We start from the raw sequence: 26,855 nt of genomic DNA, 5'->3' as shown, positions 1-26,855 counted from the left end.
ATAATATATATTATATGTATAATATATATATATTATACTAAAGAAATTGCGTATCAAGCAACAGAATTTAATTGATAAAATGCACACGTTACTAATTTCAAAAATAACTAAATTCACTATCTTACTTATTATTCACTTTTTTAACATTATCAATTTAAAATTTATTAACTTTTATGACATTAAATTTTGAAATGTTGTACGATTAGGCTGATTCAATGCACATATTACAATAAGAATTACGTTTAATTTATTATTAATTTATTTTTAAAAAAGTCTTAGAATTATTTAATTTTCGTTTTGCAATAAAACATTTTTTTTAAATAAATTTTTAGAATTAAAAACTATTTTTAATTTGCATAGGAATCTTAACAAATCAGTTTTTAATCAAATTTGCCAATATGAACCCGGAAATGTGAACTCTAGATGAAAATCTAAATTTTGATTTCAATTATGTAGTTTAATTTTAAATCAAACAGTTGAATATAAATATTTATATAAAATTGTATTCAGCAAGAATAATCATTTACCAAAAAAGGAGACTTTTGATTAAACGAATTTTTAGCCCTATAGTTGAGTTCTCATATAAAAAAAATTTCAAACATAAATGAAGTAGTTAAATTTTAAGCTTAAAAATCAATTTTTGAAGAAGAAAAAAAGATTTTTTAATAGAATAGTTAAATTTTTAGCCGAAATAATTTTTTACTAAACAATTGAATTTTTTACATTAAGATAAATTTTTAACGAAAACACAACGAATTTTCTACAAATTAATTACAATTTTTGCAAGAAATTAATTTTGAAATAAGAATATTAACTTTTAGCCAAAGTTCATAAACGATAATTATAAACAGATCAATTTTAGTAAAACAGATGTCTTCTTAACCAATAAATTTTAACTTCATATTGAAAGAAATTAATTTTCAAACCAGAAAGACGAATATTACCCAAATAAAGTTAAATTTCTAGTAAAAAAAGATAAAATTTCTACGAAAATATATAAATTTTCAAATTAAATAGAAAATTAAAAACAAAATAGTTGAACTTTTATTTGGTTGAAATTCAGTTTTATTTTTTAGCATCAAAATATGAGTTTAAAATAAAAAGTAAATTTTCTGTGAAATACTTGAATTTACAACCTAAACAGATGATTTTTCTACTAAACAGTTAAATTTCCATCTAAAAATTTTCATTTTTATTTAAGATGTAATAATTTTTTTATTTAAATTTATTTTACGCGTCTTTGAAACTAAACAACTTCGAATTTCAGAGTCATAAATTTACAGTTTCCTACTGTTTTAATCTGAAAACCTTGAAAACTAATTTAAAAACCTAACAGAATTTTTTTCGAAGTGATAATTGATCAAGTTTTATCTATTTTTTCATTTTTTTTAAACTCTGTTTAAATATTCTGTAAAAAAACGATTTTTAAAACAAAAAGACCATTGAAAATCTCTCCAAAAATCTTAAGAAAATGTTTCATTATCTTGAAACTTTAAAAATCGATAAATAGCTTCAAAATATTGTTTTAAAATCTTGAAATATCTATATTTTAGTTAAAATTTGATTTTTTAATTTCTAAATACCTCTTAAATTTATTTTAATTCTTCATAAATCTGTTAATTAATCCTGAAAAATAAAAAACCTTAAAAGTTCTAATTTTTGTTCAAAATTTTGGGAAATCTTTTGACAGCTTCTTAAATATTCTCTTGAAATTAATTTTCTAGGATAAAAAGCCATTTTTAATTATTTGGAATCTTTTAAATTATTTTTAAAATTCTTTGAAAGCTTCTGAATGTCGTTTAAAATAATTCGACCAAATAGGTGAATATAAATATTTATGTGAAGTTTCCACGAACAACAGTAATCTTCTACCACAAAACTAGACTTTTTAATTTGTGAATTTTGAACCAAATAATGGAATTTTTAACTAAAAAAACTGAAATCATAAAAAAAGAGTTGCATTGTAGGTTTAAAAATCAATTTTTTGAAGAAAAAAAGACTTTTCAACTAGAAATATTCAAATTTAGAACCGAATTAATTTTTAAATAAGAAATTGAATTTTCATCCAAGAAGATTAATTTTCAACCAAAAAATAACCAATTTTTCACAAACTATTAGTTACATTTTTCTCGTCAGAAATTAGTTCAGAACTAAGAAAATTAATTTTCAACCTAGATTATTTTTCTACTTAAAAAGACAAATAAATGTTTATTTAAAAAAAATTAATTTCAAAATAAAAAAGAACGAATTTTTAACAAAATACTACAATTTTCTACCAAAACAGATCAATTTGAATCAAACAGATGCCTTCTCAACCAAATAATATGAACTTTCTACTCAAAGAAAGGAATTTTCGAACTAAGAAGAAAATCAAAGATCTTCGAATTTTCGAATTTTAGAGTTATAAACTCCATAGGAAATTTATAAACTGGAACTAAAAGGGACAACAGTTTAATTTTATTGTCGCGAATCCAGAAAAAAATTTACCATTTCTGCTAACAATGTCCAGTTTAAACATGTCAGGAACGCCAGCCTTTTAGGATATAATCCCTACGAGAAAAGCAGCGGAGGGGTAACGCGCTGGAGGCAATGGTGAGGGTATACCTAGCAGGTAAAGAATGCAAGTCGCGCGATAACCGAATTTTTCCAGTCTATAACAAAGGTGATTTCAAATTTTAGGGGGGTGGGGGACTTCAACCCCATCAGCCCCCTCGCAGCTACGCCACTGCAAGCAAACATCTGAAGGTTTGGCGGATGCTAAATTTAGTTGCAACCAGAAAGTTCCAGATGTAAAATAAACAAGATGTTGCCGTTTCATTTTGAAAAGTCACTCATTACGAAAAATCATGAGAGGTGAAAAGTGTAGAGTGAGGACTGGAATGCTGAAAATAGGAAGTGAGCTCATCCAAATTTGGCTCTGTATTTAGTATATTAAGGGATTGGCTCTCAAGCATTTTACAGTTGAATAATTACTTTACAATTCTCGGTTCTTCAGTTTTTCGGTTTAACAGTTCTTCGGTTCTGCAGCAATGCAGATCACCATTCTATCTCTTACCTGCATGGGATTTATTATTTCCAACGGTAAGAGAAATATAATATACGCAATATAAAAATTTAGGAAGCAATATTATTTTTGGCTTTTCTGTCAGATTAACCGTTCATGAAGTTAGTGTCACGGATTCTTTGGAATTTTTTTTTTACTTTTTTAATGTCCACATTCTGAATAGTGCCGCGATCAGACTCATAGGGGACAAGCTTTTCTCGGAATGGGATTCCTCCACCACTTTAATGCTCTCGAGAGCGCAGGAATTCGGAAGCCCTTACTCAATAGTGCCCTTTCTCATTAATGTCTCGTTCAGGAGTAAAAATGTAAATTCTTATCAGGGATCTTCATGTAAACTACGTTACAATTTTAGGGAGGCCCTTTCACAAAAGTTTCGGTTGGTTGCGGACAGGGGCGAGGTCCTGCTTAATGTAACGTTATAATATATTAACCTTTCAGAAATTAGAGAAATTTTTTTTTGTATGTTTTCAGATAATGAATAACGTTTTCGTACAAAACTAATCTTTTTATCTAAAAACTTATATTGAAAATTTATCTTTCTTCGTAGCAAATTAATCCTTCAGTTAAAGGCATCTTTTTTCTAGTTGAAACTTCAACTGTTTGGTGCAGAATTGTTGAATTTTCTTTAAAAGACTCGTTTTCTTGGGTTAAAGATTTCTGTTTTTGGTAAGGAATTCAACTTTTTGAATTGAGAATTTCTAACTTTTATTAAAAATTTGCCTTAAAATTAATCTTTTGGTTTAAAAATTAATCTTTTTAGGTGAAAATTCAAATTTTTGGTTGAGAATTCTTTAATTATGTTAAAAATTCGGTTTTTTGATACAAAATTAAATGTTTTCTTTGAAAATTCAGCTTTTTGGTTAAAAATTTAACAACTGGGTTTTAAAGTTAAGCTACTTTCTTCAACATTATAAAAATTTATTTTTTAAAATTTTAACTTTTTGGTTGAGGATTTTTTAATTTGATTGCAAATTCGTGTTTTTTGGGAATAAAAAATTTTTTTTATTTTAAAATTTTGACAACTAAGTTTTGAATTTGAACTATCATTGTTTTTTGAAAATGATTCTTTTGAAGTAATAATTCAACTTTTGTTGAAATTCAACTATTTTATTAAAAACTCGTTTTTTTGTTAAAAAATTAATTTAGTTCAGTTGAAAATTCAACATATTTTTTGTTTAATTATTCAACGGTATTGTAAGGAAAATTTCTAATTTTTTATTCAAAGTTGAATAATTTAGTAAAAACAATTCTGCGAGGGGACTGATGGGGCTCATTGTTGACAGAAATGGTAAATTTCGTTTTCCGGATTCGCGACAATAAAATTAAATTATTGTCCCTTTCAGTCCCACTTTAGAAATTTCCTGTGAAGCTTATAACTCGAAAATTCGAATATATTTAGGTTGTAAATTCAAGTATATTCATAGATTTACTTATTTTTTTAAACTTATACTTTGATTTAAAAGATCAAACTTAATTTTTTTAGGTAAAAACTCAACTTTATTTGTACATTATTCGTCTTCTTAGTTCGAAAGTTCCTTTTTTAAGTAGAAAGTTCATATTACTCAGTTAAGAAGGCATCTGTTTGATTCAAATTGATCTGTTTCGGTAGAAAATGGTACTATTTTGTTAAAATTTCGTTCTTTTTTATTTTGAAATTAATTTTCTTTAAATAAACGTTTATTTGTTTTCTTAGTAGAAAAATAATCTTGGTTGGAAATTAATTTTCTTAGTTCTAAATTAATTTCTTACGAGGAAAATGTAACTACTAGTTTGTGGAAAATTCGTTGTGTTTTGGTTGAAAATTAATCTTCTGTAATGAAACTTCAATTTTTTAGTTAAAAATTAATTTGGTTGCAAATTTGAATATTTTTAGTTGAAAAGTCTTTTTTTAAAAAATTGATTTTGAAACATAAAATTCACATATTTCCTTTATGCTTTCACTTTTTATTCGTTAAAAATTCCATTATTTGGTTAAAAATTTGCAAATTAAAATGTCTAGTTTTTGTTTCAAGATTATTCTTGTTGCTGGAAACTTCACATAAGCATTTATATTCAACTAATTGGTTAAAAATTAAACTATTTTCTTTAATTCTGGATTTCTATTTTTATTGAAAATTCATATTTCTGTGTAGAAAATTTGACTATTTTGTATAAATCCCGTCATTAGTCTTAAAAGATTAAAAAAAATTTTAAAAATGGTCATAAAAATAATTTGGAAGATTTTCAGGTATTTTTTTTGCATGTTGCAGGATTCATTAAAAATAGTAGAAAAAAGTCCAATTATTTCAGGCGATATTCAGGAGATTTGAAAAAACTTCAAAAATCATTTAAAAGTTGAAAAGATTCCAAATAATAAAAAACGGTTTTTTATCTTAGAAAATTAATTTGAAGAGAATATTTGAGAAGCTATTTATAAATTTTTAAAGTTTTAAGATAATGAAATATTTTCTTAAGATTCTTGGAGAAATTTTCAATGATTTTTTTGTTTTGAAAATCGTTTTTTTACAGAATACCTAAACAGAGTTTTAAAAAAATATGGAAAAATAGATAAAAATTGAACAATTATTACTTCTATAAAAATTCGATTAGGTTAAAAGATACATAGAACTTTTGAAAAAATAAAAAAATAATAAAAAATTTTGAATGATTACAAAATTTTTTAGCAAGAAATATAATTTCTTGAAGCTCTTAAAATAAGATTCTGACGTTCTTAAATTATTTTTTAAGCTTTTCAGATATAAACAAAAGGAAACTGTGAATTTATTACTCTAAAATTCGAAGTTAATTAGTTTCAAAGACGCGTAAAATCAATTTAAATTAAAACAATTATTGCAAAAATCTTTAATGAAAATGAAAATTTTTGGTTGAAAATTTCACTGTTTGGTTGAAAAATTGTCTTTTTAGCTTGTAAACTCAAGTATCTTCACAAAAAATTTACTTCTTATTTAAAACTCATATTTTGATGCTAAAAAGTCAAACTGAATTTGAAACAAATAAAAATTCAATTGTTTTATTTTTTCAATTAAAAGCCTAACTATTATAATTTCGGTTGAAACTTTATCTTCATTAGTTTAAATATTCAATAATGCTCGGATTAATTGTCGCAAAAATTAAAATTTAAGACATTTAAATAAGATTAAAATCAAATTAAAAGTCCTATTTAACGTCCAATAATCAAGTAAACCTGAAAAATCCCTGAAAATAAAACCAAGAATCTAACGACTAAATTCGGACAATCACCAAATCCCCTTCCTTTTTTTATTTCCCCTGTCCCCTTAACTTTATTTTATCAAATTATAATAAAGAAACATTTGTAAAAAATAATACAAAATAATCACCAACGTTTCGGCACTTACACAGCACCAATCCAAGTCAATTAAAGTAAAATTTAAGAAATTTAACTGATATTAAAATAACATTTTAAATCCTATTGAACGTCCAATAATAAATGTAATGTATTATTTTTTTCAGTCCAAATTTGGTCGTTATATTCTTGGTTTTATTTTAAGGAATTCTTTAGATTAACTGTCGCATAAAATTCGATCATGCACATTTTAACATTTGCTCTGAAAATAACTTTTTTTTTTAACCCTCAAACGGTACACTGGTGCGAATTGGTTTTTGTTTGCCACGCCGGTATTAGATATTTAATATATGGAAGATATAATAAATAACTAGCATATATCATACATATTTAAAATATATATTTAATATATGTGGGGCTAATCCGCTGCAGCTATGTTTACGTAAACGCCAATAAAATGAAATAGATTCGGGTGCGAATTTGCACCAGTGTACCATTCGAGAGTTAATTGTTGATTTATTAATTAAGTTTATAATACATTACTATAGTTATTGCACTTTATTGTAAAAGTTCACAACAAACCACTTTTTCAGCCCAATTTGACGATAGTTGCTAGCAGATATTTTTTCAGCCGGAAAAAAAATTCCTAAATCTCTCTTTCTTTTGCTGAATCTAGAAGCGGCACCACCTGCACCACCAGCGCTACCAATTCCACCAGCAGGTCTACCAACCTCAGATTTCCACATTATTCGTCACGGATGCATTATCGATGTAAAGATGGCGGGTAACAGATTTGCTGAACGTGGAATACTTCGCGTGAACAACGATAATGTAGAAAGTGAGCAGCATTTACTGGTTCATGGCAGGTCATATTATGCGCAGTAACGCACCCTTGAATACAGGAAACGATGTATATGTGCATATTCAGTATATTGATGAGCCTCCTCCTAATATGATTCCAGTTAAACATCTGACCACAAATCTTACCGTGCACCCTCAAAGAATGCCGAATCCAAGAAGCGAAACTTTTTTGGAATGCTGGGATCATCATTTTAAAATTGATTTATATGAAAAAGGGATATATTATTTTCATTTACCTAGTACAGTTTCTATACGCGCTTTAAAAAACAATGAACGAAATAAACGTGTAAAACTTTTTGGGGTTATAAAACATTGACCTCTAAGGGTTGAAATTCCTCCCTGGGTTTAGGGAAATAATTGATGATCAGGAATCGCACTATAGGTAATCTGGATAATGTACCTTAACAGGATTTTAATTGAATAGGAATATTATCAAATAAAAGTTTGTTAAAAATTATTTTTTTTTATTTGTTGAAAATTTAACAACTAGGTTTTAAAGTAGAACTATTTTATTAAACACTAAGCCATTTTTTTTATTTATTAAAGTAAATGGCAACGTGCCCAGAGGTAGACCGCGGAAAGAATGGTTAGAATGTGTGAATGAGACCCTGCTTAGAAAAGACATAAGAAGTCACAGAAACACGAGAGCCTGCATGAAAAAATGCATGGACATAAAAGAAGCTAGAGAAGTATGCCAGGACAGGAAAGTATGGCGGCAAATAGTTAATAAAAAGAGTGTCAGTAGAGTTAATGACGCCTGAAACAAAGACCTTGGCTATTAATGGACCCAAGTGGGGAACCTTACATAACGACTTCGTGAGGTTCTTAATTTGGGGTGATTGCTAGAGAGATTGATCAGCAACCTGGGTCGGAGCAGTGTTGCGGAACGACCGTGTTATTTACTTAAATAGCACGAGAATTCTGGATCAATCTGAAAAATCTCTATCCCTTCTACACACTACTCCTTTCCCCTGCCGAGTGAGTCACGCCTACCCCGAAAGGAAAATGGCTTAATGGTGTAGTAGTAGTAGTAACTTTCTGGTTCGAAATTCTCGATTTCATTCACAATTCGTCTTTTTTTAGTAAATTAATTTTTTGTTTTAAAAAATCACCTTTTTTTACTTAAAAATACAACTTTTTGATTGCAAACTCCTGAATTTTTTTAAAAATTCGTTTTTTGCTCTTTTGTTAAAAATAATTTATTTTAATTTTTTAACATTAAAAACTAAAAAAAAATTCTTTCTTTCTTAAAAATTTAACTTTTGAGTTGTACATCCTTGAATTTTTTTTCAATTCGTCTTTTTTCGTAGCAAATTAATATTATGGTTTAAGAAATAATTTTTTTATTTTTAACTTTAACTTTTTGTTTCAGAAATCTTGAATTTTGTTTAAAAATGTGTTCTTTTTTCTGCAGAAAATTAAACTTTTGTTAAAAAATTCAACCTTTTGTTTGACAGTTGTTAAATTTGATTAGAAATTCATCTATTTTTGCTAGTCAATTCTTATTTTTGTTTAGAAATTCACCTTTTTTAGTTGAAAAATTCAAATTTTTGTTTGAGAAATCTTGAGCTTAATTAAAAATTTATCTTTTTTCGTAGTAAATTATTCTTCTGTTTTAAAAACTAATTTTTTAGAGGTTCTAAATTCAAATTTTTGGTTCAGAATTCTTGAATTTTGTTAAAGAAGGTTTTCTTCTTCAGTAGAAAATTAAACTTTTTGGATGAAAACTCTTGAATTTTGTTACAACTTTTTTGTTTTGTTAAAAAATTAACAGCTATGTAGTAAATTGATTTTTTGTTTTAAAAATTCACCTTTTTTACTTAAAAGTACAACTTTTTGGTTGAGGAATATGGAATTTTGTTAAAAATTCGTCTTTTTTCGTAGCAAATAATGCTTTTGGTTTAAATACTTTTTTTTTTAATTTTTAACTTCAAATTTTTGGTTTAGAATTCTTGAATTTAATTGAAAATTTGTTCCTTTTTACGTACAAGATTAAACTTTTGTTTAAAAATTCATCTTCCTTAGTTGAAAATTCAACAGTTTTGTTGTGAATTCTTAAATTATATTTAAAATTAATCCTCTGATTGAGGATTTTTTAATTTTGTTCAAAAGTTGTTCTTTTTTATGTTAAAAATTAAACTTGTTGTTTAAAAATGCGTCTTTTTTAGTTTGAAATTCAAGTTTTCGGTTGAGAATTCTTGAATTATATTGAAAATGCATTTTTTTTCGTAGTACATTAACCTTTTTTTTAGGAATTCTCATTTTTTTAGTTAAAAATTCAACTTTGTGGTTGAGAATTCTAGATTTTGATTAAAAATTAGTTTTTTTCGTAGTAAATTAATCTTTTGGTTTAAAAACTAATTTTTTAAATAGTTTTAACTTCAACTTTTTGGTTCAGAATTCTTCAATTTTGTTAAAAAATTTATCCATCTTAAGTTTTATTAGAAATGCATCTATGTTTCTTATCAAATTAATCTTTTGGTGTAAAAATTCACCTTCTTAATTGAAAATTCAACTATTTGGTTGAGAATTCTTGAATTTTGTTAAAAATTTGTTCTTTTTTCTGTAATAAATTAAACAATTACGTTTTAAAGATGAAGTAGTTTCTTAAAAACTGAAAAAAATTTCTTTCTTAAAAATTTAACTTTTTAGTTTAGAATTCTTGAATTTTATTAAAAACACATGACCACAAAAATAAAAAGTATCCTGAGCAGATCAGGAAACAGGTGTATTCTTATGTATTTTTCGCCGCTGAATCCGAATCCGAAGTCAGATTGGGAGGCATCCCAGTAACTTTTCGAGAAAAATGCAAAAAACATGGATTTTCTAGTTTTTTAATGGTTTTTCAAAACTAAAGAGCGAAAAAAAGAAAAAAGATTGGCGTACAAATTCGATTACTACGGATTGAAATACATAAAAAACCATAGCCTCATATTTTTCCACGGAATACAGAAAATAGAATGTTTTTATTGGCATTAATTGCAATTTTGAATTTTAAAACTTCCAAAAAGGAGAAATTTTGAAAGTAAGTAACTTAAATTACAGGATTTTTTATTGCTAATTATCAAAACCAAAAACTCTTGAATTTTAAAATAATGACAATTGAACGATATGTGGTGTGCAAGAGTTACAATCGACTACTGCCTAATCTTGAAGATATTTAATCTGAAATCCTTATATTTTAACTATTTTAAAGATAAGTTAAAGTTATCAATTCTGAAAATTCCAAACTGAAGGAATTTCAAATAAAAATGGTAAAAATTATAGAATTTATCATTTTAAAACTAAACTTACCTAATTTGTAATTCTAAATTCTCAAAATTCAAAAACTCTTCAATTTAAAAGATTGACAATTTCAATTTTGAAAAAGTACAAATTAACTATCTTGAATTTTGAAGATTTATAAATTAACAATGTTAACTTTTGATGCTTTTGATGATTTCGGAAATGAAGAGTCAAAATTCCGATTCTAACTTTTTTAAAAAGAAGAAAATTTAATATTAAATCGTCAAAATTTAAGAATTTTTATTCAAGACTTTAAAAAATTAAGAAGTCATACATTTTAATAGATTTACGACTCAATGATCTACAATTTCGAAGAGTTGTGATGCAAAATTTTTAAATCTAATAAATAAATATTGGATTTAAAAATGCTTAAATTTTGAAGATGTATATTTTAATGGTCTGTAGTTTGGAACTTTTTCTGTAAAAGTTTGATTTTTAATATTTAAAAATGAAAAATCTGCAATTGTTAAGATTTGCAAATTAAGATTCTTCAATTTATAGAATTAAATTTAAAAATGATTTAATTGTTAATACGGGTAAATAAAAATGGTTCAATTCATTTAAAATTCAAATGGATGAAAATTGTATTACTTCTAATTAAAATAATTTAAAATATAATAATTTTAAATGGAAAAATTCTGAATTCAATACGTTTTAATTCGAAACGATTGAAATTTGACTAATAAAATTGAAAATTAAATCAAATATTTCAGTGAAAGCTTCTGAACTTTTAGAAATCTAAATATTTATTAAATTAAAAAATTACGATCTAACAGAAAAATTGAGCAGACACATTTTTGTAAAATAAAAAAATAACTTTTTCTTCATTCTTATCATTCAATATGGAAAAAATTTCCGTTCTAAAATTTCAAAATTTAATTATTCTAAGATGAAGTTTGAAGTAAAAAGCAGTTTTGCATGGGAAATATTGAAAAAATTTAGAAATCTATACTTGAGAAAATTGAAACCTAAAGAAATCAGAGATTCATCTATATCTAAAAAAAATTAGTCGCCAAGTCTTTTATCAATAGCACTTTTTTGTACCTAAGCCCTTAAAATTTTGACTACTTTCTGTACTTATAATCGTTTAGAAATTAACAATTTTTAAAATGTAAATTATACTTTTGAAATTCAACCATTTCAATTTTAATTTCAAAATTTAAACTTATTATAGGGAAAAGTGGAGCATTTAGCATTTACCGTGTAAGCTCCAAATTTTTAAATTAAAACCATTAAACATTAAAGAAATGATTCAATTTTTCAATTAAAATTTTTTTAAACTGAACTTGGATTGTCGAACTTTTTGAAATATTTTTCGAATAAAAAATTTCATTTTAGAAAATTTTGTATAATCAATTTTCACGTTAAATCGTACTTTTTCAATTAAATAAAAGTTTAGATTTGGCTAATTTAAGAAAGCTTAAAATTGAAATATTCAATTTAGTTTCCAATTTCAATGACTGACTTCGGATTTGGATTCAGCTACGAAAAATACATAAGAATACACCTGCCTGGTGGTATGCTCAGAATACATTTTTCTTTTTGTGAGCCTGTGAAATTAATCTTTTCTTTGAGAATTCTTTAATTTTGTTCAAAAATTTGTTCTTTTTTCTGTGGAAAATTAAACTTTTTGTTTAAAAATTCGTCTTCTTTAGTTAAAAATTCAACCTTTCGGTTCAGAATTCTTAAATTTTATTAAACGTTCGTGTTTTTTGTAGTAAATTAATCTTTTGGTTTGAAGACTCATCTTTTTTAGTTGAATCTTTAACTTTTTGGTTCAGAATTCTTGAATTTGGTTGCAAAAAATTTTTTTTTTTAGATATCTAAACTTTTTGTTTGAAATTTCATCTTCTTTAGTTGAAAATTCAACTGTTTTGGTGCGAATTCTTTAATTTTACTGAAAGATCGTCTTTTTTGGTAGTAAATTAATCTTTTGATTTAAAAATTCACCTTTCTTAGTTGAAAATTTTAATTTTCAGTTAAAAACTCTTGAATCTTTTTTAAAAATTCTTTTTTTTTAAATTAAAAATTACGCAAATAGGTTTGAAAGTTGGTATAGTTTGTTAAAAACTAAAAAAGTACTTTCTTTCTTAAAAATTTAACTTTTTGGTTGAGAATTCTTGAACTTTATTGATAATCCGTCATTTTCGTTGTAACTTAATGTTTTGGTTAAAAAACTAATTTTTAAAAGTTTTAACTGCAACTGTTTGGTTAAATTTTTTTAATTTTTATTTAAAAAGCGTCCTTTTTGTATGGAATTAATCTTTTTCTTTAAAAATGTATCTTTTTTAGTTGAAAATTTAAATTTTTGGTTGAGAATTCTTGAATTTTGCTAAAAATTCACTTTTTGCGGTAAATAATTAATTTTTTGATTTGTAAATTCATCTTTTTGGTTAAAAATTTAAGAACTAGGTAATGAGAAACATTGGGATAAGCCACTTGTTCCAATAGAGTTATCATATTTTAGAGTTTAGATATTTTAATTTTTGACAAAATTCTCGAATTTTTAAACTAAGAGTTAAATATCGTGAAAATTATTTGAATTTTTAATGAAAAAATTAGAATTTTCTACAAAAAAGGTGAATTAAAAAACTAATTTTTAGCTAAATGGTTGAATTTTATACTGAATTATCAAATTACCGAGCTAGGAGTCGCATTTTCTACAAAATTCTAAAAATTTTAATAAGAAAATATGAATTTTTAACATAATAGGTAAATTTTCAATTAAATAATGATTTTTTAACAAAAATATTGAAGTTACTACGAAAACTTTGAACGTTCAAAAAAAAAAAAAAAGAAGAAGAAATTGTGAACTAATAGTTATATTTTAGTGTTAGTTACTCTAATTCAGGCTGGCCGTTTTAATTTCTTTTTTTAAAAGTACATTTGGTCACGTTTTTTATCCGTTTCTAGGTAATGAATAATGTTTTCGGTACAAAATGAATCTCGTACCATAAATTTGTATTTTTAGTTGAAAATTCAGATTTTTTGGTTGATAATTCTTAAATTTGATTAAAAATTCGTCTTGTTTGTAGTAAATTATTCCTTTTGTTTAAAAATTCTTTTTTTTTCTTAGTTGAAAGTTCAACTTTTTTGTTGAAAACTCATATTTTTTAGTTAGAAATTCAACTGTTTGGTTTAAAAAGTCTTGAATTTGGTTCAAAATTAGTTGTTTTTTTTTCTTTTAAAAACTAAACAACTATATTTTGAAACTGAACTCCTTTCTTAAAAACTAATAACATAATTTTTTTATTTCTTTCTTTGAAAATTAACTTTTTCGTTGTGAATTTTTGTTAAAAAATCGTCTTTTTTGGAAATAAATTAATCTGATGCAAACACCTGTTAAAAAAAAGAACAAGACTCCAACGACAAATTGCGTCAAATTACCGAGCCAAGAGATGAATGTTTCTGCAAATCAATAACATTTTTAATCAGAAAATATAAATTTTTAACATAATAGGTGCAGTTTTAATTAAAAAACATGAAAATGCTTCATATTCAAGAATCAATGAATGCATTAAATTTTTTTCTAAATTATAGAATTTTAAGCAATTTTAAGCTTAAGATGAAAAATTCGAAAATTACATTTTTTTGTGAACCGATCACTTCTTAAATTAGAAACTCCAATGGATTATTTTAATTTTAAATAGTTATAAAATCCTTAAAAAGTTTAAAAATTTCATTTAAAATTTTTGAAAAATTTACATGTTATTTGAATTATTTTCAAATTAAAAATTTGTTCAGAACATCTGAGCATCTTTTTAAATAATTCGAATTGTTATTAAAATTTTCTCCACATTTTTTTCCTCCAAAATGAAAAAAAAAATCCTTTAAATCTTCTACATTAATGTTTGATAATTTTGTAAATATTTACAAATCTTTGTAGAAACAGCCTTAAAATCTATTTTTCAAAATAAAAAATAATTTTCAACGTTCCTAAGAAATAGTTCTTATTCTTCTGAAGCCTCTTAAAGTTCTTAAAACGCTTCTAAATTTGTTGTTCTCATTTTGCCAAAATCTATATTCTTTTTTAATTTAGGCCGTGGACTATTGTCACCGAAATTTTGGTATGACTGGCCGCATTTTATTGGTAAACGTACACACACCTTTTAAATTATTTTAAGAACATTTCTATGACTTTTAAACAATTTATTAATATAAGCAAGAATTTTTAAAACAAATTTATATAATTGCATTATTTCTCAAGAAAATACCCCTTTTCATGATGTAAACAGCCAGTTATTTATCAATGATTTTTTCCTATGAATCGATAACAGCTGATAACTGTTTAACCAAAACTACTTAACAAATAAATTATTTGACTATTATTCAGCATTTAAACTCGTTTTTATATGTAATAATATGTTAATAACACATTTTTAAACTTTTGTTGATAATTCGATAAAGATCAACTATTTTTACTTTCACTACCAATGTAGTAAACAAATTTTGATTTCATAATATTATATGCACATGTGAAATAATTTGAAAAATCTTATATTATGTAACTTATAGGGCAACGTTAATTAAATTGTTGATAAAAGTAAAAATAGTGAATCTTTATCGAACTATTTTTAAAAAAGTTAAAAAAATGCCGTATCAGCAGTTGATTGCATGAAAAAAGTTTAAATGCTGAAAAATAGGCAAAAAATGCATTTTTTAATTAAATTTAATTAAGCAATTATCAAAATTTATCGATTTATAGCAAGAAATCATTGATAAATATCTTATTTTTAGTTCCGTGAAAAAACAGTATCTTATATATATAAATACATGAAATGATAAACAATAATTTAAACAATTGCTTTTCACAATAATAAATTGTTTACTCACATTAAAATGTTATTAAAATTTTAGATTGTAGTTATTTACAGATAATTGCATCAAAAAAATCAAGCTTGTGCACCCAAAAATAATTAAATAGTGCATATGTTAATTAAGGAAGTTAAAAAAATTATTTATTTTTATTTCTTGGCTAAATATTTTACTTCGATTTTATTTCCAAGCAATACATAATAGATTTCATAGAAAAAACTTTAATTAAAACACCCGATATGGATATTTGTTTATAAAAATTGCTTTCAAAATAACAAATGATTTATTAACTTTTATTAATTCAACTAAAAAACTCTTGTTGTCCATAAATTCTTCCAATTTGGTGCGAATAAATTGACGAATCGCTGCTAATCCCCACGATACCATTATCAGTCGCTTATTTGTTTACAACAAATACATCCACGGACGTTTTTTTTGCCCCAGTGCGCAGCGTCCCAAGTATTACCCAAAAATTAAAAAAAAAACTACATTTGACGTATTATTATAAATTTTTACTATTTCTGCCACGTTTTTTTATTTTTTTTCCCTCATAGATATAGCTTGTTTTATTTCTTTAAACAAATATAATTTCTTTAAAGAATTACTTTCATGAAAATATTTTTTAAATCGTATTTTCGAAATTAAACATAATATTGAATGACTCTAAAGAATAATAATTTCTATTAATTTAGAGAAAATTTTGTACTAGTTGTATTTAGTACTGTTTTTATACTTTTGAAATTAAAATATTGTGCAAAATTTTTTGTTATGGCTATCTTTCTAGGCTCTGCAGAATGAAAAAAAAAATCACAATACTAATCCAATGGCACTGATATTGACATTTTCCTAACGTTATTATATTTTGTTAAAATTGCTATACCAAAAATTTATAACATAATTTTCAATAAATAGATTTTAATTTTGTTTGTCTTGTTAAAAAATATTACATAAGAAAGATTCCAGTGAAAAATTCGTTTAGGAAAAGCAGCTAATCAAATACAGGACAGTTGGCCCAGATATGATTGCTTCATACTAATTTGATGTGAATCATAGTCACTCAATAACACGGAGGTACAAAAATTAGAGTAAATCTTTAGTGAATTGTTTAATATTTACCGTGTTTCGTGACAAATTTAAAATAATTGTGTTATTATAGTCTTGAAAAAAGTCCACCTCTGATAAACATGACTCAAGACATTATACAATAAAGCTTGGAAACTATCCGATTTTTTTAAATAAAAAAAATTTAGAAAATTTTGTGCTAGGTATTATAAATTTGTTTATAAGATTCTTCTGCCCATAAAGCAAGATTTGTAATAAAAAAAGCATTTTTTATAATAATATACGAATTTTCTCACAAAGAGTTTTTTTAATAAGATAGTTGAATGACTGAAAAAATAACTCAATTGTCAACAATCCAGTTGAATTTTTGCCCACGCCTTTATATTTTTCAGCTAAAAGGACAAATTTTTGAATAACTGGTTATATTTTTGAAGCATAATTTATTATCAATCAAACAATTTCACCTACAACCAAATTGTTGAATTTCGTTTTAAAAAAAGTGGAATATTTTTTTCATAATGATGAATCTTAAAGAAAAACTAAAATATAAATATATAAAAATATAATATAATATGAAATATTACTATATTTTTATTATTTTTCTCTGTTTCTATCTATAAAAAATCTGGAAAAGTTCACAGAACTTATTTCAGTCAGACTTTCATACTTTCATTAATTTTAAAGGATAGTTAATAATTATTTAAAAAATTATTATTTGTTACATCCATTTTTCCCCCTGTTAAGCGACAATAGTTATTTTTAAGAATTAATGACACAATTAACGGATGTTGATAGCAATATTTTTTACTAAAGGATAAGTAGTAACTTTAAAAAGATTTTTGTTTAATTTAAATTTGGAAATATTATTTTTTTGCAATTAATGCTACAATTAACAAATGTTAAGAGTAATATTTTTGCTTGAGGTATTTGGAAATTATTTTAACAAATAATAACATTAAATTGTGGCTTTTGCTCTCAAAATTCTTAAATTGTGTCATTATTTCCAGAAATTAATAAATTTTTACGATTTCAGGCAGAAAAAAATGTTTCAACAAATAAAAATTGTTTAAATAATTATCAAATATGTTAAACAAGAACTGCGACATTCGATGATCATCAACTTTGTATAATTTTTGCCGAAAGATAAGATTTTTTTTACAATTAACAGATGGAGAAAAATTCTTTTAACAAACAAGTTCTGTCTTCTTTAAATCAAGCTTTTTCCATTTAAAAGGCCATGTCAATTTTTAAAGCCGTGCGGCTCAGGCTAACATTAAAAAAAAGCTATTTCTTTTCACTATTCTGTGATAAAAAACGGAAATAGTAATTGACTTTTATTAAACAAAAAAATTCAGAAACGTACAGCGATGGAATTGAAAAATATAAACTTCAGAATTAAAATTAAATTTTTTTTGTCTCAACAAATTTTTAAATGTTTAGAAGGGCAAGAATGAGATTTTTCATTAGTTTCAATTAATGAAGGATTGAATATGCCGTTTATGATTAAAAAAAATTGATTTCTTTTCAAATTCAGGTTCTAAATATTATTTAGTTTCGTATAGATGTCGATATCACTTTTAACGATTTGAGCAATTAAATTTTGGCCCTCCAACCGTCTTATATAAAATACGACCTAAGTATGTAGCTGAAAATAAAAAGATTAAGATTTGCAACTTTAGATTAAAAAGAAAAAAAATTATTTTTCATCAAAATGAAACATTTTTTTACCATTAGCATCAATTAAAATGAGTTTATAATAGGATGGTCCAAAAATGCATGGCAACATTTTTTTCACACTAGACGGCAGGGTAGCCCCCCCCCCTCCTAAGTTTCCATTTTTGCAGGGAATAAATCCGTAATTTTTCTATAAGAAGGTGAACAACAAAAGAACTTATTTTTTAATAAGGCTATCGGACCAGTGTTTATTTTAGTTTCAAAAAATAAAAGAAAATATCGCAACGTTTCGGAAATTCGCCATTTCCATCGTCAGGGGAGAACCGATAAAATAGGTATAGTATAGAATAATAAAAAATAGTTGTGATTTAGTAAATTATTGTTAATATGTGGATGCGAATAGGAAATTCCCTAATTAAAATTAATCTTCTGTAAAGTTAAAATAGCAAAATTGTCAATTATAAATAAAAAAGAATTTTTTAGTAAGGTTAGGTTAGATTAATAAGCATTTTTATTTATCATATTTAGAATTCCTGAGTGATTATTTTGAATTCAAATTGTTCAATAAAATCTAACATTTAACAAAGACTAGTTGAAAAAGGAATCAATTTTGTTTAAAAGTTAAAAATAGATGTTAATATTTTTTATGAGAGCAGGATGGAAAATCATTCTGCTCCCCTAAGGATGACTTTAAAAGTGACTGTCAATAAGGAAACTAACCTATCATACCATACATCGGAAGAAAATGGCGGTAATTATAAAAGATTATAAATAGAGGGATGAAAGTATTAAGAGTGTAGGAACTAGAAATATAAATTCTAATTATGAATTAACAAATTTTTATTTTAAGATATGTGGATATTGTTGTTAATAGCATTATCAAAGTACAAAATAAAAGATTTAAAAAAATTATTATTTTAAATAAAATACTTCAAGAATAGAATTATATGATTAATTAAGGTAGTCCAAATCAGTAATTTTATTAATACAATTATCTAGTTCTTTTTTAATAAAAACCATTTTGGACAATGTTTTACATTTTAATGTTAGTAAAATTATTTCAGAAAGAATAACACAAAGATAAGCTCTAACACAGTGGAAGATAACTATGTGATATGATATCAATAAAACCTTAAATCGTTTTATTCTTTTATATTTACTTACTAAGATTATAAATTTATAAATCATCATGTTGAAAAATATTGTGCGAGAAGCTAAATGTGACTTTGAAATTGAAGCAATCTTCCAAATCAGTTATTTACAAATTTTGAAACTTTATTTTCTATTAAAATATTCTTTTTTATCAATAATGTTTAAGAGTATTCAAAAACAGTTTTTCTGAAATACGAAAACCAAAGTTACCGAACGAAGGGGGAAAATATTGTATTGTTATAATTTAAAATCATTATGAATATTACAATTGAAGCCAAATTCGAATATAAACTTTATTTTTAAGGATTTTAATTTAAAGATAAACAAAAACACATTTAAAATGTAAATAAATCTTTATTTTTGAAATCTTCAAGTTATTGAAATCTATTGAAAAGCCCTAAAATATTTCGAATGAATTTCGAATTAATTTCTTTTGAAATCCTTTTTAAATGTTTTGAAATCTCTCCAAACTTTTGATTGCTCTAGAAGCTTCCTCAGATATTTTTAAAATACAGGATTATTCTTGTATTAAAAACAAAATATTTAAAACTAATCAATTTTCTTTTTTAATTTCGATTGTAAATATATTTGAATAAAAACTTCAAAAATTACGTGACTTTAATTGTAAATTAGATATTTTCTATTCAAATGAAAAAATGTTTGGACTTTAAATTTAAATCCTTTAGGACAGCAAATTTTTTTTCTTAAGAGTTCCTGAAATTGAAGCTTGTTTCCATCTGATAACTTAAAAATTATGTAAGTCCAAAACTTTGTTTCAAATTAAAAGCTTTAATAATAATACGATTTTTAGTTTGAAGAATCAAATATTGTGCAATTTTACACAAAAAATTTGAAAATTGTGTGGTTTCAAATTTATATCGTTCGAAATTACGGGAATTAATTAATTTAACATTACTATTATATAAATTCGACAATTCTAAATTAAAACCATCTAAAATTTAAAATGTTGCAATGTAGTTTATAAAAAAAGAAAATGAATTAATATTTAAGTTAAGAAACATAATCACCTGAACAATTTATTATTGTTCTTAATAATATTCTCCTGGAATAATGTTAGAAAGTTGCAATTTTTTCTGAAATTTTACATTTTTTCTAACCCACGCACGAAATTTTCGATTTTCGACGCATGTATTGCGTGCGGGAAGTGACCAATTCCGAAACCGTGGTAAAAAGCAATTAGAAAAAGACATTTTGTAGCTGCTGCGCTTGCGCTCTTTGAGTAAGGTTACTTTTTCTTGCTGTTGCGCTTGCGCATTTAGTGTCTGAATTACTTCCCAGGTCTGTAGGAATCATAACCTCACTTCATTATGATTTGAAGCTTTCAGAAATTTTTGAAATTTTTCAATTTGTTCTAAAAGGCTTCTGATACACTAAATTTCTATAAATTTTCGGTAATTTACAAATATACAAAAAATTTCCCGAATTTTTACGTAATGCTTTTAATTTTACAATAAATTTCCAAAAATTATCAAAAATTTTCAAAAAAATGGTTTTTATTGTTTCTCAAATCGAAAATTTCCCGCATTTGTTAGAAAAAATTTCGTGTGCTACAGGAGCTAAACCAGGCAGTTGAAACTCTTGTGAAATTTACAGTACTTGCCATCGGTTCATCTTCGGGTCGTTTCCCCTTTGACTCGTCTCTGGCTCGTACAGCTAACTTCACACTCGTGTGGAACTGCCTACTTTCCGCACTTGTACCACAATATACTATTGTCTACCGTTCACTTAGTGCGTTGAAAATTTTTTCCGCTTTTTACCAAGTGAAATAATAATTAGGGCATGTTAGCAAACATCATTTTTTAAACCCTTTAATGAATTTTACGTATCTTTTTAAATCTTCAGGCCATTTCGATGTGTTAATTTTTTTTAAAATTTTTAAAAAATTAAAAAAAATTTTTTTAAAATCATTCTTGTTAAATTCAATTAATTATTGCCTCGCTCTAATTGAAAAGTTGCAAATAAGTTAAAAAATTCGGCAAAACTGCAACTTTCTCATTACATATAAAGAGAAAATTATTAAAAACATTAATCAATTTAAAGAAGTGTATTTAACCTTTTGGTCACCAGTAAAATCTATCATTTTATGTCTCAGAAACAATTTATATCTTACAAAACCGCACAGAATTATAATGAGAGTCAGAAACTCGCGAAACCCAATCTTTTACTTATGGGGTCTTTTAGAACCTATAAAACAGACTTATAGGTGTGATATTTAGAAACTACGTTTTTCTTCGTACTCTTTGGCTATTTTTCTTGCAGAATCTGTAAATACAACATAAAAAGAATGCTTTTTTTGAGGCAAGGTTTAAAAAAAATTTGGTCGATATTTATGAAAATAAGAAAAACAAATGTACAAAGCTATACTCACAATTAAATCTTTGGTATGCTAACTTCTCGTTTTATGGCGTAAGCTTTTGATTCAAATGAATTTTTTAATTTGGAAATCTACAGTTTACTGCCTTAATTTTCGCAGCAGACATGACGAACAAAACCAGTTTATTGTTGTTTTTATACTTTATATAATCCGTGTTTCTCATTGGCATTTACACAAACGCAAGTTGTTGTAAATAGAATGAATTTTTCCAGTGTATAGCAGATTTGAGGGGGAGGGGGGGGGGGCTTGACACATCATCAGCCCTCTCCTGGCTACGCCACTGCAAGCAAGCATTTAAAGAGCAAGGAGTGGAATTTGGAAATAGGATGTGGGATTATCAAAAGTCAAACCTGTATTTATTATATAAGGGATAGTCTTCCAAGCATTTCACAGTAACCGATCAGCAAATTCTTCAAGAATCACTTTACAATGCTCGGTTGCTCAACCTGATTAGAATTTACACAATAATTAGCACTAATATAAGATCACGATTTCCGGAAGATTATATAATTATGGGACTCGATGAAAGAATGCTAGAATAAAATTATACATTCATCATGTTGACCGAAAGTTCTGAAAAAATTTTTATTCTCATGGATTTTTTTTGGTGGAATGTATTTGAGGCACAGCCACCTGTTTCTCTAGAATTAATAATTAAATGCTCTTTTGGAACATCTGCATGTTAATTGAAATCAAATTGATAAAACCTACTTTAAAAAATTAAAAATCTCAAGCATACAGGTTACATTATTTCGGGTCTTATTGTCTTTCGATAATTGAACCTGTTCCGATGGTACTTTTTTTTAAAAATACTATCAGTCAAGGATTTTGTATATTTCTCTAAACATTAACTGCGTTTCTGGATTTTCAAATTATTTTTTTTTAGTACATGTGAGCATTTATTTGTTTTGTCACGTTAACTGTTTCGTTTTCGAGGTTCACTTGATTCTTCGCTTTCTTTTTCCGTAGTACTGGTCCCATGTAGCATCATTTTCTTTCAATAATCGAAACTTTCCTGATTATCCCATTTTTTCATTATGTCAATCAAAGATTTGGTATATTTCTCTGAACATTTAGTGCGCTTCTTTATTGTATAATGTTTTTTCATAGTACGTATAAACATTTATTTGTTTTTTCACATCAAGTGTTTTAGTGACAAGATTCACTTGAGTCTTCGCTTTGTTTTTTCGTGAAATTGGTCCCATATAGCATCATTTTTTTTTCAATAATCGAACCTATACTGATTATCCAATTTGTTTTCATGATCTCAATCAAGGATTTGGTACATTTCTGTGAACATTTACTGCATTTCTCGATTTTCTAATGTGTATTCATAGTACTTGTAAGCATTAATTTGTTTTGTCGCTTCCACAGATTTATTGGCGATGTTCATTTGATATTTCGCTTCGTTTTTTTGTGAAATTGGTCCCGCTTCGCATCATTTTCTTTCAATAATCGATCCTTTTCTGATTATTCAATTGGTTTTCATAATGTAAATCAAGGACTTGGTATATTTCTCTAAACATTACCTGCGTTTTTCGATTTTCTAATATTTCTTCATAGTACGTGTAAGAATTTATTAGCTTTATCACTTTAACTGATATTTGGTGACGAGGTTCATTTGATTCTTCGCTTTGTTTTTTCATGAAATTGGTTCCGTTTAGCGTAATTTTCTTTTGATAATGGAACCTGCCCTGATTATTCAATTCGGTTTCATAATGCAAATCAAGGACTTGGTATATTTCTCTATACATTTTCTGCATTTCTCGATTTTCTAATGTTTCTTTATAGTACGTGTGAGCATTCATTTGCTTTGGCACATCAGCTGGTTTGGCGACGCGTTTAACTTGATTTTTCTCTTTGTTTTTTCGTGGAAGTGGTCCGGTGTAGCGTCATTTTCTGTCGATAATCGAACCTTTCCTGATTATCCGATTGGTTTTCATAATGTCAATCAAGGACTTGGTATATTTCTCTAAACATTACCTGCGTTTTTCGATTTTCTATTATTTCTTCATAGTACGTGTAAGAATTTATTAGCTTTATCACTTTAACTGATATTTGGTGACGAGGTTCATTTGATCCTTCGCTTTGTTTTTTCGTAAAATTGGTTCCGTTTAGCGTAATTTTCTTTTGATAATGGAACCTTTCCTGATTATTCAATTGGGTTTCATAATGCAAATCAAGGACTTGGTATATTTCTCTATACATTTTCTGCGATTCTCGATTTTCTAATGTTTCTTTATAGTACGTGTGAGCATTCATTTGTTTTGACACTTCAACCGTTTTGGCGACGAGTTTAAGCTGATTCTTCTCCTTGTTTTTTCGTCGAAGTGGTCCCGTGTAGCGTCATTTTCTGTCGATAATCGAACCTTTCCTGATTCTCCAATTGGTTTTCATAATGTCAATCAAGGATTTGGTATAGTTCTATGAACATTGACTGCGTTTTTCGATTATCATATGATTCTACATGTAACGTGTAAGCAGACATTTGTTTTTTCACTTCAACTGTTTTGGCGACGACGTTTACTTATTTTTTTGCTTTGTTTTTCCGTTAAATTGATCCCGTATAGCGTCATTTTCTTTCGATAATCAAACCTTTTCTGATGATCCAACCAATTTGTTTTGATAATTTTTTTTTTTTAGGAAAAATAAAGCAGCTAATGACATGAACATCGTCGCCGAAACAGTTGCAATGACAAATTAAGTGAATGCTTACAAGCACTATAGAGAATCATACGAAAATCGAAAAATCCTGTAAATGTTTAGAGAATTATACCAAATCCTTGATTGATATTACGTAAACAAATTAGATAAACAGAAAAAGTTAGATGATCAAGAGGAAGGATCCTACACCGTACCGGTGTTTTCATGGAAAAATAAAACGGAAATGAAGTGAGCGTCATTACCACAACACTTGCTTGTTGAAATAAATAAATGCTCACATGTACTACAAGGGTTGTGACATGTACGAACACCATATGTTATGCCCCAGATACTGCAGCATATACGCTTGAGATTATTAATTTTTTTGAGAACGTTCTACGCATCCGATTTTTGTGAAACTTGGCTATCTTTTGAAAGAGGATTTAACCATTATTTATAGAGAAAATTATGAGTGTGCTTCAAATACATCCTATAAGAATAAAATTTTTTTGCAGAACTTACTGGCCAACGTAATAAGTTCATAGTTTTTTTTATCATGGTTTCATCTCGAGCAATTTATCTTCATTAATTACCCATACGAAGGCCTTAGCTCCCATAAAAATTTGTCTTTAATCATAATCTTTGGGATATTGCACTCTTGTATCAATGCTTTATTAATTTCTTGACTGAATGATTAATATATTCCAACTTTATGTTTGTCATCAGCACAATATCATTGGGCAGGTACACTCTTGTAGGACAGCTTAACAGGTAATAATCGGATAAGAATAATGATATTAATAATTATAATGATGATAATGAAAAATTTAGGAGCAGCTGCGACTCAGACGTAAAAGCTGATGTAACTTGAGAGATCATTTTTAAAGAATAAAGTAAATAATTCTGAGAATAATCTAAGAAAGGAAATATGTAAGTCTATAGTTTTGTAACATTAAGAATACATTCTTAATTTATTCTCTAAATAGTTCTTCAATTTATGCTACATTGCACTACATCTTTATTCATGACTGTCCAAAATAACTTGACCAAAGATAATTATCTTTAATAATCTTGATAAAATTTATTATTTTCTGAAATAAATAAAACTGAAAGAACATTAAGAGTGATGCGTCACTTTTTATTGAGTATTATCATCTCTCAACGAAAAAAACAAAAAAAATTTTTAACGAAATTCTTTAATTGTCAACTAATAATAAGCAATTTGCAACCAGTAATGGAATAGTTAAATTAATTTTTTTTAAATTAGTTTATAACAACATATTTGAATTTTCAACAAGATATCGATCAAAAAAATTCATAAAATTAATTTCTAAAAAAGCAGTAAAGTAATAATTAAGTTTTTAATTAAAGCATTGCATTTCTATACAAAAAGGGCGAGATCTTAATGAAAAATTCAGCTTGAAAGAGAATTTTAGCATTTAATTTATTCAAAGAAATATATTATTAAATATCGTGCTTTACTTTCTTCACTTTTCAAAAAACATCGTTTTTTTATTTTTAATGCTAATTTACACGAATAAAGCAAAAACTGCGCGTCCTATAAAAAATGGGGGCATTATTTCTCAAGTAGCGATTTAAATTTTTTATAAGGGGTTTTGGAAGGCCATTTTTCCTTCTTCATTATATTTCATTAACAAAAAAATTTAACCTTTTATAGGCATTTTTTAAACAATTTAACTGTTAATTTAACTTTTTTTCAAAAGCCGGTATTTTTTTAAATAGTCTCTAAAGAATGATTGACTTTTGGGTTTTAAAAAAGGACTGAAGTAAAAGAATATGGTCCAGTGAATAGTTTCCAAGTTATTGGCCATGATGTAAAGGTAGTCCTAATGCTCGTGCTCAGACGTAACACTTAATGGTCAACACACCAGTTTGCAAGTCTATCATTCTTTCAACGCGTTCAAGTTAATTTAGAATGGCATGAAATCAGCTAATTAATGATTTTAGAATGCTTTCTGATTGGCCAGAGCAAGTTTACACTATTTTTTATTTATTATAAACAAATAAATAGGGAAACTACTCTTTTCAGAAGTGATGCTGCTATTTCTCAGTCTGAATGATTCCTTACTATTATAGTTTATCAATTTACAATAAGTATAGATTATCGATAAGTATTCGACAAATAAATGCCTAATTTAACCGTTTTTAACATACGAGGGTGAATCAAATATTAACCGGAATTCTTTTTTAATATTTATTTATAAAACAATACAAAAATACTATTGATTATTTTTCTACATAGTCTCCTTCACGCTCTACACATTTTTTCCAGCGGTTTGGAAGCTTGTTAATTCCTTGCTCGTAGAAACCTTGAGGTCGAGTCATCAACCAATTGCGCACGAATTCGTCAACATCTTGATCGTTGTCAAATCGCAATCCTCCAAGTGCATCTTTCATGGGCGCAAAGAAATGATAGTCACAGGGTGACAAATCTGGGCTGTACGGAGGATGCTCAAGGGTTTCCCAATGCATATCCCCCAGTTTTTGTTTCGTTTCACCCGCCGTATGTGGCCTGGCATTGTCATGAAGAAGGATGACGTTTCTGATGGGGTTACCGCGCCTTTTGCTTCTGTAAGCGG

Source organism: Belonocnema kinseyi, chromosome 2, assembly GCF_010883055.1.
Source record: "Belonocnema kinseyi isolate 2016_QV_RU_SX_M_011 chromosome 2, B_treatae_v1, whole genome shotgun sequence".
Classification (NCBI taxonomy): domain Eukaryota; kingdom Metazoa; phylum Arthropoda; class Insecta; order Hymenoptera; family Cynipidae; genus Belonocnema; species Belonocnema kinseyi.
Note: the sequence above shows the minus strand (reverse complement) of the source record.